Source organism: Oryza sativa, chromosome 8 (genome assembly GCF_034140825.1).
Source record: "Oryza sativa Japonica Group chromosome 8, ASM3414082v1".
In the NCBI taxonomy this organism is placed as follows: Eukaryota; Viridiplantae; Streptophyta; class Magnoliopsida; order Poales; family Poaceae; genus Oryza; species Oryza sativa.
Window position 1 is genome coordinate 10,091,534 of NC_089042.1, and position 14,171 is coordinate 10,105,704.

A 14,171-nucleotide genomic window follows, 5' to 3' on the forward strand; every position below is an offset into this window, starting at 1 on the left:
CTCCATACTAATGCCCGATTGAGATGAAAATCAGGCCCGTCATGGATGACTCAGTTGTGACGGGCCCTACAGTAATGCCCGATTGAGATAGATTAATCTCTATCGGGCTATAACCAAGGCCCATCACCGATGACTATTTTTTCTATTTTTTCATTTGAAGTATTTGTATTTGTAAGTGCAAAATATATAGCTGTTGTGTAATAATTCATTTTATTAGTCATGATACATTTTCAGATAAATGATTTCAAATGGAAATATGGTCAACAACAAAGTTGTAGAGCCTTTCAAGATGTACAAGTTTTATTTTGGTCATTTTTCTATATAACTTTTTTCCCAACAATTTGAAATTGAATTTGAATATATGATAAATCTAAACAGCATTTGTAAATACAAAATGATTTCAAATGGAAATATGGTCAACAACAAAGTTGATCCTCTCATCAAGATGTACAACTTTTATTTTGGTCATTTTTCTATATAACTTTGTTCCCAACAGCCTGAAATTAAATTTGAATATATGACAAATTTGAACAACATTTGTAAATTCTAAATGATTTCAAATGGAAAAGCCATAAACAACAAAGTTGTATAACTTATCAAGATCTACAACTTTTATTTTGGTCACTTCTTCATCCGACAAAGTGATAGTTATATTATTCACAAAAATCATATTTCTCTCATCTGGTTTATAAACATCAACACAGATAAGTTAATTTTGTAAACATTGGTACTATCACTTTGTCGGATGAAGAAGTGACCAAAATAAAAGTTGTAGATCTTGATAAGTTGTACAACTTTGCTGTTTATGGCTTTTCCATTTGAAATCATTTAGTATTTACAAATGTTGTTTAAATTTGTCATATATTCAAATTCAATTTTAGGTTGTTGTGAACAAAGTTATATAGAAAAATGACCAAAATAAAAGTTGTAGATCTTGATGAGAGGATCAACTTTGTTGTTGTTGACTTTTTCATTTGAAATCATTTACTATTTACAAATGCTGTTTAAATTTGTCATATTGTCAAAATTAATTTCAAGCTGTTGGGAACAAAGTTATATAGACAAAAGACCAAAATAAAAGTTGTAGATCTTGATAACCTTTACAATTTTGTTGTTGCCCATATTTCGATTTGAAATCATTTACTATCCGAAAATGTATTATGACTAATAAAATGAATTATTATATAGCAGCTATATATTTTGCACTCACAAATATAAAGACTTGATTGGAAAAATGGAAAAATAGTCATCGGTGACGGACCTTAGTTTAAGCCCGATAGAGATTAAGCTATCTCTACCGGGCATTATCTTAGGGCCCGTCACAGATGAGTCATCCGTGACAGGCCTAAATGTCATCTCAATCGGGCATTAGTATGGAGCCCGTCACCCATGAGTCATCTGTGACGGGCCCTACGACAATGCCCGATTGAGATGACTCATCACTCTACTATAACTAGGGTTTCATAGATCGGATCGAAAATTTTTCTAAGTCCCGCACAGTTTTCCGCCTCCTTAGAACCCTAGCGCCGCCGCCAACTCCTCCTTTGCCGCCGTCGTCCTTCCTCGCAGCCACAGCCACCGAGCCCGCCACCGCCACCACCGAGCCTACCGTCGCCGCCACCGAGCCCGCCGCCTCCACCGAGCCCGCCGCCGCCGCCACCGAGCCTCTACACTGACCGGCGTCGGCCTTCCTCCTCGTCGCCGCCTGCCTCCTCACCGACGCAAATAGCTGACCCCCATCGAGCCCGGCGACGTCCTTCCTCATCGTCGTTGCCTACTCCTCACCGACGCCCGACGCCGACCTCCCGACCAGCGTCTACACCGACCGCTGCTGCCCTTCACCGAGCCCGGCGCCGCCGCCGCGAACTCCTCCTTCGACGAGCCCGCGCGCCGCCGCCGCCACCGAGCTCGCCGCCTCCACCGACCGGCGACGCCCTCCAGCGAGCCCGCCGCCTCCACCACCGAGCCCCCCCCCCTCCCCCCGGCCGTCCTCAGGTGAGTCCTCCATCACGGCGCCCTCTACTACCTGTGGTGAATGATGAAATGTGGATGTTAGGATGATGAAATGTGGATGTTGGGATGAATTTAGAGATAGATGATTTTTTTGATTGATGACATGTTGATGAATAGATGGAATGTGGTGCATTAATGAATTTAGTGACAGATGCATGATATGTGGATGAATAGATGATATATGAGGTGAATTTATGATTTTCGGATTTGATGATATGTTTCATTTATTTATAAGTGACATTCAATTCATTGTAATTGATTTTAGCACTGAATTGTGTATTTTCATTATTTTGAAAAAAAGTAGACGATGTCTCAGCAAGGCGAACCAATGTCAACGACAGCTAGTGGGTCCTCAAGGGCACGTACTACTAGGACAGGGAACAAAATCCCTAAGGAACGGTTCCGCATAACAGTGGTGAACCAAGTAGGGTTGCCGACAGGTCCAAGGAAAATATTGAGCCGATTTAGGTCTATCTGCGGTGTCATAGGGGGGCAGAAATTCAGTATTCTGCAGGATGACATCAAGCAAGTGCCGGCCGCAGAGAAGGACAGTGCTTGGCTAGCGTTCAAGAAGAGCTTCAATTATCCTGCAGAGCACAAGTACCTTATTAGGCAGGCTGCTTTTAAGGTCAGGGGCAATTCTTGTAAGAACTTCAAGAGTAAGCTAGTCGGCGAGTTCGTCTTCAACCCGGCGAATCCCGATCCAACAGAGAAATTTCCTTGGATCATGGAACAGGTCTGGGAGGAATTACACGCGAAGAAGTCGACCCCCGATTCCAGAGCTAGAAGCGAGGCATATCGCTTGCTCCAGACCAAGAACTAGCATTCGCACCGGCTTGGCACCACCGGATATGCCGGTAAGGAAGAGGAATGGTTGCAGGAGGATGAAGAAGCGGAGGAATCGAACACACCGCGGGTGTTTGGCGATATCCCACATCCTCGGGCTAGGAACTGGGCCAGGGCCAGGTACCAGAACAATGCTGATGGTACATTCTTCATGCCAAATCCAGAAGATCAACGAATGTACGAAGCTATAGTAAGTGTCTAGTCAAAATAGATGTTCGCATTGTTTCCCATCATGCAGTTTATTTAACCCCACTAAATTGTAATGCAGAAGGAGTTGGTTGCCGAGCAACAAACCTCGCAAGATTCCTGCTCTCAAAGACGCGAGGACGACCTCCTCACAAAAGCGTTGGGCAACAAGGAACACCGTGGACAGACACGGGGTGTTGGGTCTTCTGTTCCCTAGAAGTATGGATTTCCAGACTACGCGTGGCAGTACAAGAAGCGGACTTCCAACAAGGCGGACAAAGATGCACGCCTTGAAGCCAAGATCCGGGCGTCGATAAGTGCGGAGCTGACATCTGAATTTGACGAAAAGCTCGAGTCGATGAGGGCCAAGATCAGGCAAGAGCAACAGAACCCCAGGCCGCCACTGCTGCTACGCATGAAGAGTTAGGAAGTCCCACCCAAAAACGCAGCAGTTGCGCATCAACTGAGTTGGCGGAAAATCCAACATCGGTCGACAGCGCCGTCGACCACATAACGGTAAAAGTTTCGTCCACAATGCATGAAAGACTTAACGAATCCATATGATATATAATATTCTAAAAAAATGATGAATCTATCGCAGGAACCAACGAGCTGCACCCTCACAGTTAGGGTGATGCCGACCTTCACGGTTCCAGCAGCCGAGGGACTTGCGTACAAGCCGACCCCAGAGACTAGAGTGCATGGAGCACAACTTAGGGGCGACTGTGCAAAAGTTCAAGTCGACTCGGTGAAGCCCAAATACGAGCTGTTCCCACTGAAGTATCCACCAAACGACGAGGTCCTCTCACTAGGAAATGCTTGTGGTACCTTCATCCAATGGCCCAAGGACCTCATTGAGATAAGGGTTATAGCGAGGCCAACCACTACACCAGGCGGTCGTCCGCCAAAGAGACCCGCCTCTGCTCCTTCAGCCCGTCCTACTCAAGATCGTCATGCACAATCTTACAATGTGCAGTTGCAGTACGACATGGATTTTGGGGAGGACCGAATGGAGGCCAACAGCAAGGCGATTCATGAACCCACACCGATGAAGAAGAGCAAGAAGGCACACTCTTCCCCTCAGATAATTACTCTCGATAAACCCGAAGCAAAGGGGAGAGAAAGGGGAGGAAAGGTGCAGGCCTCGCTTCTAGCTCCAAGGAAGCTAGATCTGGGCAAGGGCCAGGAAGAGACTAAGGGCAAAGAGGTCAAGAAGAAATACGTCGCTCCACAGGAGTTCCAACTAGGCATGCCATTGGTTGGAGATGACGTGCTTGCCGCAATGGGCACCGCTTGCAAGGACCTTCACGTATACTACATGGAGAAATCTAACGCCAGGAGGCCGAATAAAGCTACCGATATCCTTGGAGAGCACGATGGAAAGCCATTCCTTGGTCCAACAAATTATATCGTGGTCGACTTCAAGGATCTATTCGACCTCTACAGGCTCCGCGCAGTAGACACAAGCCTCCTTAAGTACTACTCCTTGTAAGTATTGTCGCCCAACTCAATCTGGTAATAACAATCGGTTTAACTCGCTTACAAGATCGTTTATCTTGTGTGTAGGTTAAGTTGGCAATGGTGTCAGAAGAATGCACCGGAAGTTGCCTTCCTTGATCTACAAGTGGTCACTGTCACAAATCTCTAGAATGACCGTCAAGGAATGGTCAACTACATCTACGACACCTTGTGGTCCCGCCAAGACAAGGAGAATATTATGTGTGCCTATAATCAATAGTAAGTGTGTTATCTAAATATACACAATAGCATGACACATTCCTTCAGTACTTAATTAACTTTCACTATATTAATGCCGCAGTCCCCATTGGATCCTTCTGGTCATAACACCTAAGTGGAGTACATGTCACTACCTGAACTCCATAATTGATAAGAACGCATATGATTGGACCCCAATTCAACTAGCGATAGATGAAGCGTGGGCCCAATACGTGCAAAGACGAGGCCTCAGGAAGACAGGATATGACACCCTCATCCACAAAAAAGACTTCCCGGTGAAGCAACAAATAGGTGACCAGTGCGGATTCCATGTGTGCCACAACATGCGCCTTCTGTACAGAGAAAAGGTGAAGACTTTGGCTGAGTTTGAGGTCGGTGGTCTAAATGGTGATAGACTAACTACATTTTAGTACTTTTTGCAGGTGAAATATGATAAATATTTGAATGGATGTGAAATATGTGAATAGATGTGAAATATGAGATGGCTGTGAATGTGTGGTTGTGTGAAATATATTGATGTCTATGTATGTGAATGCATATGTATGAATGGGTGATGCTGGGGGGCTGGAGATATTGGATATCTGTATTTGTTTCTATCATTTTTGCAGCGGGCATGGCTAGCAAAGGCCTGAGGCTAGCCAAAAAACAAGATTTTTTTTTTTGTGGATTATAGTTATCTGTGACGAGCCATAACTAAATGCCCGATTGAGATGATGGTTATCTGTAACGGGCGTACTTAATGCCCGATTGAGATGACTGTCATCTGCGACGGGCTCTAGTTTAGACCCGATTGAGGTCAGTAGTCATCTGTGACGGTCATCTGTGACGGGCGCTAGTTGTGGCCCGATTGAGATAGGTCATCTGTGACGGGCTATAGTTTGATTGGTCGTCTGGGTCAAAGCTATCGGTGATGGGCTTTACTTAGGGCCCGATTGAGATAGATTCATCCGTGACGGCTGTTTGCCCGATTGAGATAACTCTTCACATCAGTGACTTCTAGCCTGTGACGGATGCTGTGCCTGATTGAGATGAGGGTATCCGTTATAGTGTATACTACATATATGGTTAAAATTGCTTTATAACTGAAATAGTAAGGAGGATATATATGCGTGAAAATATAGGTTCTGTGCATCCAAATATCCAATACACAGCAAACACATGTCTCATGCGAAAAATCTCCTCACGTGTGACTTTTGCCACGCGTGATTATTGATTATTGCAGATTTGGGAAACCAGCAAAGATATGAGCTGGCATTAAGCCATTTCTGTGAGAGTGAAGGTTTGACAACGAGATATATTATTGGATCAAACCAATACAACCCATACACAGGACTGTGCATAGTTGATTGCATACATAGTGACGTTCTTTAAAAACTATATACTTCTATGTGGCATGCAACGACGGGCTGACGGGGACATATAAAAGGAAATGAAGTGGTCATCATAAGAATATCGATGCAAACTTGTTGCGAATGTGGAGGATAAATAAGGAGATGAAACACTACCCTAAAAACACAATCGATCATTCACTACTATACAGAAGATTCACTTTGGTGCGCTTGTTGAGAATCGATGTTTGGTACCAGATTCATAACTGGCACCCGTCAGGTGGCATTGATGAGATGCCTTATAGGAGTTGGATATATAACCAGGACCTATAACTTCATAAAGGTGCCACTTATGATCAATAACTGGCACCTATATGATGATGTTATAGGTACCAAATTTTCAGCCACGTGGCTACATCAAAGGTGCCCATTTATTATTAACATTTGGTACCTAAAACTTTGTACACACTAGAAAGTTATAGAAATTCAATATTCACAACCACATACATTCACAGCCACATCCACATCCATATCTTCATATACAATACATTCTCCATCAGCATATACCTCCCAAATTCCCAAGTCCAAAGTTCAACGTACAAATATATATCTAAAAAGGGCTTAATTTCTTCAACATATATATCTCTCCTAAATTCCCATGTACTAAAATTTAACATACACATATATATCTCCACAAATACGACAAATGTGATTGCGCTTAGGGAAGATACCTAGTCAGAGTTGGATTTCCAAATTACGATCCGCTTTCATGTCCTGCAGTTATCATGCCTGCAATAGAAAACATATAGGAGAATACTTCCTCTGTTTCACAATGTAAGACTTTCTAGCATTGCCCACATTCATATAGATGTTAATGAATCTAGGCATATATATGTGTCTAGATTCATTAACATATATATGAATGTGTGCAATGCTAGAAAGTCTTACATTATGAAACGGAGGGAGTATGTAATTATATAAACTATTCAAACACATTAAAATGTAACCTTACATAATTCTCGGACAGAAGACCTTGGAATAATAGATGTCGTACTCGCTTGACTGTTCTCGGACAACCGAGAAGGTGTGGAGTATGCGACTAAATTCTCGCTTGAAGTCAAGAAATTTCGTTTCGGCGGGTACACTGTCATTTTATTCCACCTTGTCGAATTCCACCAACTGATCTTGGGTAATCGAGTAGTTGTAGAGTCTATGGCAAAACCCTGAAATCTGACATGATTATGTTGATATTTCACTTTCCTGAAATCAATACTCAGAACAAATTGTTTAGATAGAAATAGCCCCCGAGGGAATGCTCAAGGGTAACACAATATAATATGAATTTGAAAATTGAAAATAAAATTAATCTGCATGTGACAATCTGCCATTAGCAATCGGAGTATGGTATCCCTTACTAGCCCCAAGCTGTCTTTATGGAAAAATCGTTTTTCCACAAAGGCAACTGAAAACTTATAACAAACCAAGCTGAAGCTGACAAAATCCTAGCCCCTAGCCATGAAGTTGGGAAAATCAATTCCTGATTACACGGCTTACTTAATACGTTGCCATGGAGCGACATGACCAAATATGACATGGTTGTTTGGCTTTGCAGTATCTGATATGGCCTTACTAGCTCTGGGCATCCCCAGCCAAAATCCCCTTAGGTTTCTCGGAGGCTTTGTGAGAATAGCATAAAGGAACGATAGAAACAACTTCAAGACAGGGAGATATAAGAAAAAGGGATCAACGGACAAATATTGCACATATAACACTTACAGAAGTTGATGCACATGGGGTGATGAGTTGACTACCACACAAGGTGAAGACCGAGTGTGTAGTTGTACTCAACAAATCGCAGAGGTAGTGGGAGAATCGCTACGCCGCTGGTTGAAGACCAATTGTAGCCATACCTCGACCACTAGAAGTTGAGGCATGAGGACCACGACACCGCTGCTCGAAGACCAGTTGTAGTTTTCACCTCGACCATTAGAAGTTGAGGTATGAGGACCGCTACGCCGCTGGTCGAAGACCAGTTGTAGTCGTCACCTCGACCATTAGAATTTGACTGATAGGTAGCGAGAGATCACTACAACCGACTAGTCGACAACCAGGAGTAGACATATTTCAATCACCTGAAGGCAACTGATAGGTGGCGAGAGATCGCTACAATAGACTGTTGGATAACCAGTAGTAGGCATCTCTTGATCTCCTGAAGGCAATTCGGAGAGATATATGGATGACGTACTCATGACCTGCGAGGACCGCCACCTGACGACAATGAAGACGATGAGGGATTATCTTAGTTGGGAGCACGACTCCTGGATCTACGGCCTCATCCTCAGTCCCTATTGAAGTCTGGGAATCTCAAGTTTCGTCGTCACCGGGTGTTGTTGTGATGTCGTTAACCTCGTCCGTTGTCACCCTGATCTCGTCAGTCCTAGACATTGTCGTCCTGGTGACTACGGTGATCCTATCGGTCTCGGTTGTCATTATCATGACCACATCGGTTGTTGTGTTAGGTGGCAAGAGATTACTACAACAGACTAGTCGAGAACCAGGAGTAGGTATCTCTTGATCACCTGAAGGCAACTGATAGGTAACGAGAGATCGCAAAAATTGACTGGTTCGACAACAAGGAGTAGGCATCTCTTGATCACCTGATGGCAACTGATAGGTGGTGAGAGATCGCTACAATCGACTGGTCGAGAACCAAGAGTAGGCATATCTCGATCACCTGGAGAGGCGCTAGAGTTGGTTATTACATGTGCATCTCATGTGGCCAGCATGACTCACATACCCAACCTATAGCATATCCGGAGGTCCGTTCGTAATCATGCCGGGTGATCAAGCTGATGACGTTCGTGAGGAATTATCCATTAACAACCTATTCTCTTTGTTGTGGCCGGCTCTATACGTGAGATAACTAGTCGTCGTTCTTTGTTGGTAGGTTTCGTCCGACAACTCGGCCTTTGTCGAGAACATTCTCAATAATGGGGTGTACTTGACCACAACCTACTCGAGTACTCAATTGTTCCTGAAAAATATTTTCTAGAAGAAAGACATATAGCAGAGAATATCGAGTATGTACTAAAAAACTACAAGAATCTTCTAGTATTATCAGGATATCATGAGTAGATTAAATATCGTGTATTACATAAATCATAAACAAGCATGATTTATATAACGAAACAGAGCGAGCCTCTAGTATTAGACCGTAGTCGGCCTAATATAGAAAACACTCACACAACAGATATCGTATAAAAAGCATGCTCTAGGTAAACATAATAAATTACAGATATGATAATATCATATAGATCTGAAAAATAGGTATGTTAAATTACATATAAAATATTGCATACCTTTGTAGATACATGCCGGATGTATCTATGAAATTAGTAGATTAATTTAAAAAACCAATCTACCAATTACCATAACGCGTACTCGTTCGATATCATATATATATATGTATATATATATATATATGTATATATATATGTATATGTATATATATATGTATATGTATATATATATGTATATATGTATATATATATATATGTATATATATATATATATATATGTATGTATATATATATATATATATGTATGTATATATATATATGTATGTATATATATATATATATGTATATATATACATATATATATATATATATATACATATATATATACATATGTATATATATACATATATATATATGATATCGAACGAGTACGCGTTATGGTAATTGGTAGATTGGTTTTTTAAATTAATCTACTAATTTCATAGATACATCTGGCATGTATCTACAAAGGTATGCAATATTTTATATGTATATATATATATATATATATATATATGAAATCTTCTGGTACGCCACATGTCTTGAAGTTTGGATGATCTTGATAGATCAAATTGTTGACGATGATGATTCCGATCTCGTCGGGGGACGTACCCTGGTCGGGTCAAATCTCCTAGGGCCAAATTAGTTGAAGTATACTGTAATACCCCATATATTAAAAGATTCTTAGGTTTTTTAGTTTGGGTTGACTTGTTTAAAATAAAGATGTTAACAGAAATAAATAAAAGAAAATATCTTTAGATGTGGGCCAACATGAGAAGGCCCATAAACCCAGCCCATTAGTTCTTCCCTAAAACCTAGAGAGAGGGGAACCGAATCCCACCTTCCCTCATAGTGCGGCCACCCATCTCCCTGGCCGGCGCCTCCTACCTCCCCTCCTCCTGTGTTCGCATCTCTCCCATCTACAGCAAATTGCTCTCCCTAGATCTCCACCTTCATAGCTTGGATCAAGAAGCGAAGTAGAAAAACGGAACGAGGAGGAGGAGAGGAGTAAAAGGAGGGGTTAGATCGGAGTCTCCCCTATTGTCTCCTCACAAGTCCTCTAACGAAACCCTAGGTGAGGCTTATCCCCTTTTTGTATTAGTTGTTGTAGCATGGCTTTAGTGCTTTAATTCGTGGTTAGAGAAGGCTAGAGAAGGAGTTTGGGTAGTTGCGGTTTGGTTTGTTGCAGTTCTGCATGTGGGCAGATTTGCAGTGCTTCAGTGTTTCGATGTTTCGGGGCTCTAAATGTTATTTTCTATGAAAGTATATAACTAAGAAGTTGTAGATAATGTTTATATGTATCTTCTGAACAAAGGGCGTGATTTTATCTCAAGTGGTTTAGGAGATATAATTTTTTTAGTACGATTGTTGTTTTTGTGTCATAATCTGGATAGTAGTAGATTGAACTGTTTTTGGACAGGTTAAACAGTGGAATCAGCTAGGCCGCCTATAGACAAAGTTGTAGAGGTTTTTCTTAGCTTTCCATATTGGTAAAGTACACCCTGAATCGGTGAGTGGAACTCTAGTTATGGTTGTTTTAGTGTGGACAGTCTGAAATTCTGGACAGATTCTGAAGCCTGCTTTCAAGCGCAAGTTAGACCATCTAAATGGCAGAATAAAAATATGATTTCCACAAAAGAGTTGTAGGCCTTGTTCTGTAGATTTCGAAAATGTATTTATTTGTTGTCATAGCCTTTTCATATTTCAAGATATAAAGGTTTGAAGCAGCAGTCTTGTTTATAGTCCAAGCGGTGTTCCTTATTATTGCGTTGTGATGGGATGGGGAAGTAGGTTCACCTTTTTCATTGTTTTATATGCATGTTTGAATGTGTTTGCTGAGGTTTTGTTTGTGATTAGGTGGTGGTCCTTCAGATCGTGAATGATACCAACCCTTCATTGGAAGCAAGTGCATGACGAACTAATTGTATGATTCATGGATTGTTTGCTCTATCTATTTATTTCCGATATATTTCTATGTGACATGTGACCGCTTATATTCATATTGTTGTTCGCGCCATTTAGGTTTTCATGTCTATCCTATGTTTACGACGTTATTCTTGTTTCAATATTCCGGATTCTGGTTCTGCTTAAATAATTCAAATTCCCTGCTTGCCATGGATGTGCAATATGGTTTCAATTTGGTTCTTTGATTCCGGTTTCAATTATTCAAGTACCATGCGTAGTCATGGGAGTGCAATTTGGTTCTTTATTCAAGTTCCTATGGGTAAGTGCTGATCACGCTTACTCGGCTTTGCCGGCAAATGCTAGGATGTATTCACTATTGTCCGGGATGGAAACTACTATTTCAATTCATGCCTGCCCGGGATGGGAAATACTATCTTCTTTGACTTGGTGTTTGAAAATGTGTTTCCTATCAACGAAAGAAAGGCTTCTGTTCATGCTTTATTGCCAATGTTGTGTATATGTGTTTTCTAGTTCCATATTGTACTTGCTGAGTATTTTTATACTCACTCTTGTGTTTCATTTGGTTTTAGGTACATACTGAGACCGACATGCATGGACGGGAAGTAGCACCCTTATATACACATCTACTTGCACACTATTAAACTATATTGCTTAGGTCCATAATGACACTTAAATTATATCATGGTTTGGTCTTGTAATAATCTTTTAGATTTCTAATAGTTTCTTCCCCATGGATTATAAGGATGGATCGTATTTTGGGAATGATATTGTTATTAGTTTAACTTACAATTGCCTATCGTGGATCTCCGTATTAACAGGGGAGACTGCCGAAATTTCTAATAATTTTGGAAGTTAGTGGTTTGAGTGTTTTTTTTAGTGTGGCACTCCAAGTACGTGGCTACCTAGGGCATTACATATACCTTGTCACAAAATCCACAGCGATGATGACTTGACGAAGCTTGAGGTGATGCGGGGCCCAATCCATCAGATAACGCACTTCATTCGGGTCGTATCCCCCTACAGCCGAAGTCATCAAGTAGTGTGTTGTCGGAGAATCCATTTCTTGAACCCATCTCGTCGAAACCTTGAAGAACCAAAACCCCTATCTGGCATGCCACTGTCGATGTTTTAGATCACGACTACGGTATTTGCATGGTATGGGGATTGTTGGTATCAGGATATATGCGAGATTGAGGTAGAAGAGACAGAGACAAGGATTTTATTTACAGGTTTGGGCCCCTTCACCGGAAGGTAATAACCCTACTCTTGTTGGCCGAAGCCGGTGTTGCTCTTATTCATTTGAATTCCACAAGTATAATATTTGGGATAACCTATCTAGTCATCGTCGACTTGGTGGCATGGAACACCAACAAGTAGTCGACGACGGGGTAGTCTTCCTCCTTGAATACATACTCGGCAAGATCAGGGATAGTGCTAGATCCCTCTTGTCGTCCTCTGATGCTAGATCCCTCTTGTCGTCCTCTGATGGCACCAGATTGGGTCTGTCTAGGCTGATCTTTGATGTTGATGTCTGGTGGCCTGTATTGGTATCTATTCTGACTGAGCTTGTTGATTTGTTTGGGCTTGTCTTCCCCTCCCTAAGGGGTCTTATATTGATAACCATAGATGTCTCCTTGTCTAAGTAGAACTAGGGAGATAAGTATGGATACAATCCAAGTAGTGCTTATAGTTTCCATGTAGAACTATGCTTGTTCTTCCTTATCCAGAACTCCTTCTATATAAGAGGTATGATTCCGTATAAGACTTGGTATATGGTGGGCTCCACCGAGCTTAATCGACTACTATTGGGTATGTATTATCCCTAACCCTGACAATACCATCTACGTTGAGTGCAAACCTTACATCATATGAAAAATACTTTATGTACTTGTCGTCTACCTTTCTCCATTGAGATCCATCATATGAGTGCTATTCCATCTCTCTTACGCTCATCGTGGTGCTAATGCATCAACTGAGCATGGTTCTTGTTTGCGCACATATGTTTCAAACGAGGGAAGATAGGAAAATACCACAACAACTTCTAAGGTACTCTTTTCTTCTTCATTGTACCATTATTTCCACCATCACCATCTCCACAATTATATTGAGATTCCTTGCACACGGGACAATCATCCAAATCAGCATACTCACCCTGGTACAATATGCAATGATTTCAACAAGCGTGAATTTTTCGTGTTTCAAAGCCAAGGGGACAGATAATCTTCTTCGCTTGGTACGCTGTTTTCAGCATTACATTACCCGCTGAAAGAATGTCTGCCAAGAGCTGTAACAACTCACTGAAGCTCTTATCCGACCATCCATTGGTTGCCTTCAATTGAATTAGAGATAGGACCACAGGCAACTTGTTGTGCTCCACCTTAGAACCATTGTAAACTATAGTTTTGAGTTCACCATGGTATTGAACTTGGAATAGTCCCTATTATCAGTGTAAGCCCTCTCCCCGTCGTGCAATATCTGGTTTAGATCAGCTTCACCGTGATCAATTCATGTTTGGTCATCATGCTCATAGCCCACATCCTCATTCGGAACGTCGGTCTTGCCTGCACTTCCCTCGTTCATCATGATTGTAAGGACATCTGAAGTTTGTCATAAGAGCCCTTGTAAGTAGATGTGCATGGACTAGTTGTGCTAGAAATTGTCAGTCTTTCTTGCAATTAATGCATAGACACTACAGGCAATAATCCGGACCATTCACTTATTTTGTGCTCGTCACCTCGGCAACAAGAGATGTTACTCCCCTTATATACTCCATAGAGTAGTGCGTCGCATCAAACAC